This window comes from Aedes albopictus, chromosome 3 (genome assembly GCF_035046485.1).
Source record: "Aedes albopictus strain Foshan chromosome 3, AalbF5, whole genome shotgun sequence".
Classification (NCBI taxonomy): Eukaryota; Metazoa; Arthropoda; class Insecta; order Diptera; family Culicidae; genus Aedes; species Aedes albopictus.
The window spans coordinates 445,327,898-445,332,333 of NC_085138.1; positions in this window are offsets into that span (position 1 = coordinate 445,327,898).

A 4,436-nucleotide genomic window follows, 5' to 3' on the forward strand; every position below is an offset into this window, starting at 1 on the left:
AACAAATTCCGGGGTTCTTCTTTGCAGTTTTCTTCATTTCCAATCCTTTTTTCCACGTTCACTTAGCATTGGGCACTCTCTCTCTCCTAACCCAGATCTGGTTTCCGGGAATTTTAACACACGTCCATTTCTCACTTTCAGCGTTGTAGGACTCAGGAAGCCTTCCGGTACACCAGAGCGCTACATTTAACGAATCTTCGACTTTCTGACCCGCACACAAAAGCTGATCGAATAACTGTTCGAACGCAAAAATGCTTCTCAATATTGACATAATGCTGTTCAGGATTATTTTAAACAACTTTAGGCCCCATGAGGGACCACTTAGCCTTGAGATACGGACTTCAAATTTTGCTAAAACGATCATTTTCCAACAACAAAATTTTAATATATTCAATTTTTGCAAAATACGGGACGGCCTACTGTTTAGGACCTCACACGAAAATAAAAAAAAATCCCCAGTAAGACAACATTTTATGTCGAAGAACTGTGTCACTCAAACTAAGCTCCGACATGCCATAAAAAGAAAATTCAAGGTAATGTCATAATCACATCTGTGTGTAAAAACTCTTTCAAAAATGAGTGCATGCACCTGAGAGTCGCTTTGAAAAATACGACAACTTTAAAAAAAAACCCGGATTGATCCACCTAGTGGTGATAGTGCCTTTCTCGACGAATATGTACCTTGATATGTACTCATGACGTTTCCGTTGACGTGAGCTGAAATGTTCCTGAATCATGAGAATACTTTACTTAGTTTTATCAGAGCCATCATTGCATCATTGAATTGACTTTAAACTTATTGATGGCACATATTCCGACGTTATGTTCAACGTATAGGCAGAGCTGGAAAATATCAGACCTCTCAGTTGACAGCTTGACCTCCTTCACTATCACTAGAGGCCGATCAACACCAAGACGATACAAATTTTTCACAAACACAGATACCTTAACGATTTTCGACAAAGAATTTTCTACACACTTCTACAAACGCTACATTTTATTATCATGCATGTAAAATTTGACAAAAACATGCAAGTAACTGAAATTTTTCATACTGAATCCCATTCAACTTTCAACCACATTACAGTGCGTGAGGGAGCAACCAGTCGCACAAAAATTTTATGCAGTCATTTTAGACGCGAAAGAGAATTGAAAAAGTTTGTTCGGAGTTATTACGATAAATTTAAATTTTCCCATACAACGTTGACCCATCCTTCTGCATTATTACATCTCAGGAATCTGAAATGGTGTGATTGGATGAGATCGTCTTAGTTTTGTCAAGATATCTATCGCTTGCTTTATTTTTTCTCACTTTTGAATTCCGACGAAGCACCCAACGCTCGTTTTATTTATTTCTTATTTCTTATTTATTTATTTGAAATTCAACGGACCCCTTTTGGTCTAATTGAACTATTACTAACCTATCTAAAAATTACAATTTCAGCTCAATTGACAATTCACACGCTCACAGTTATCAGATGGACAATATAATCACAAAATGACAAATTACCAAACTTCAATACTGTAACCAAAACTAGACGACGCATCGTTCCTATTATGTGAGTTACAGTGGTTCCCAATAATTGTTGTGAAACTCCCTGAAGTGCAATCCGCGAGGCCAAGAGGACGGTAGTAGCGCTGTTCGTTTCAGGCGCACGTTGATTCCAACTTTGAACGAAACAAACGGCATTGAACAAGAATCCTTCCAAGCTGGAACTAGCCTCTTTACTATGACGTCATCAGTTGATAAAGCTTCGCAGACCAATTTCAACACTTCTCGCTCAGTCAGGTAGTTTTTAATTCTCGTCAGAAAAAGCCAAAAACGATCGTTTGTAGACTGCTATTCCACGATACTGCTTGGAGAGCTCGTTCCTTTTGTGCCCTGCTGTATGTTAGGTAGCGTTTTCAACGACGACGATGACGACGACGACGACGACGCTGCGGATCGATCAACAGCCGGCGAATCCACAATACGAGAAGAGGTGGCAGTGGAAATAGCAAGCGATTGATGAATGGCAATAACTTGTTGTTTCAGAGCTTCAATTTCGCCGTCAATGCGGGTGATCACGTCGACTTTTGGTGCACTTGTTGTAGGCTCGGCTTCTTTCATCGATGCACTGCGGTTCGAACGTTGCTGTACCTTCTTATCGCTGCAAGAGTTGCACATCCACCACATATTATGAGATCGACTGTATTTTATTAGCTCTTCATAACTCATCGTCACGCATGATGCGTGATAGACGTCGGTGCAAAATCCCTCGCATCCAATAGAGTTGAGGCCTGGGGCAATAACAAGCGAGCATTGTTTGCAGGTTGAAAGTTTGTCATCCATATTGACTAAGGCAGGCACAATACCGGAGACGATTGATGTTAATTGCAATTCCAGGATAATGCAAGTACTAACACGAAAAACTTCTACACTATCACGAGCGTGATCGAACAAAAAGTAAATAATTGTACTGAGAACAAATTATTGGATGGTTTAACACACAATATTTCGACGATATTCGCAGCAATCAAGAGTTTGCTAGACAGTATATCAACGCATACACACATCATTTTGGAATACTACCGGTAGCTTCTTATGTGGTCTGAGACTATTTTCTTGCTAACCGTTCATCAGGTTACCTAAGGAGCCGCGATTTGATGTGTCGCATGCATGTGTTTGGTTCACTTAAATATTTTGCGGTGGAGCGGGCCTGGTTTGATGGTTAGAACACAAGACTATCATGCCTGGGATCGAATCCCACTCCCGACATATTCACAAAATGTAGGTTCTTCCTTCGGAAGGGAAGGATCCCGAGATGAACTAGCTTCGAGTTAAAAATCTCGTTAATAAAGACAAAAAAATAATATTTGGTCTCTTCCGGAGGGAACCCGGAACCGGTTCCGGAACACCACCGGTTGTCTCAAATATGGTCTAAAACTATTTTTTACTAACCATTCATCAAGTCGCCTAAGGAGCCGCGATTTAAAGTGTCGCATGCATGGGTTCGGTTCACTTTTATATTTGGCCACAGCTGGCGGGACATACGGAACCGATTCCTGAACACTACCGGTAGAATCTTAGGTTTTCTGAGACTATTTTCTTGCTTATCATTCATCAAGTTATTGAAAAAGCCGCGACTTGATGTGTCGCATGCCTGGGTTTGCTTCACTGTTATATTTGGCCACTTCCGGCGGGACCTCCGGAACCGGTTTTGGAACACCGGTAGTTTCTTATGTGATCTGAGACCATTTTCTTGCTAACCGTTCATCAGGTTATCGCAAAAGGCGCGATTTGACGTGTCGCTTGCATGGGTTTGTTTCATTTTTATATTTGTCCACTTCCGGCGGGACGCCCGAAACCGGTTCAGGAACACTACCGGTTCAGATATGATCTGAGACTATTTTCATGTTAACCGTTCATCAGGTTATTGAAAAAGCTGCGATTTGATGAGTCGTATGTATGGGTTTGGTTCACTTTTACATTTGGCCACTTCTGGTGGGACCTTCGGAACCGGTTCCGGAACATTACCGGTTCAGATATGGTCTGAGACTATTTTCTTGCTTACCGTTCACCATATTATCGAAAATGTCGTGGTTTGATGTGTCGCATGCGTGGGTTTGTTGCATTTTCATATCTAGCCCCTTCCTGGGGTACCGATCCGGAACGCCTAAATGGCCATAACTCCGGAACGGCTGGACCGATCCAAACCATTTTCAATACCAAACAATGGGACCAGATTCCGCGTCGAATGAACCGTCGGTCATTAAAATCGGTTGAGATTTACTGCTGAAAAGTGACGTGAGTTCGTTTGTACACATACACACACACATACACACACACATACACACACACAGACATCACCTCAATTCGTCGAGCTGAGTTGATTGGTATATGTGACTCGAATCTTCGGGCCTCCTATCAAAAAGTCATTTTTGGAGTGAACATATAGCCTTTCCAGTACACTTAGTGTACGAGAAAGGCAAAACGATATTGCACGTTAACCAAAAATGACCAAGTGCACCGCGTAGAGATTCATTTCCAAAAAGTGCACCGCGAACCAAAAGGTCCGAAAACCCCTGCCCTAGAGCGTTACGTAATTTGTGGACGACGCCTAAAGTACAGTAAAGGCAGCCCCAGTGACAAGTGATTGATTTCTGAAAACTGACTTTGGTTGCTGTATGGTGCTTGTTTTGCAGTCGTGAATTAGCTTATGGTTTATATTTGACTAGCATCTCTTTTATTCAGCGTTGACCGCTTCAATTCGATGGTTACACAACAAAAAGCAAATGACTGAAGCTTATAGCGCTGAAAATGTTTGTTGGAACGGGACACCGTTTTATTTTTGCTATCTTCCGTCTCTTTCATTATCATTACCCTCGAAACTTAGACGATGCAAATCTCCTGTTCCAGTAGTGTACTGATCTTACTGAAAACTTAGTCGATTATT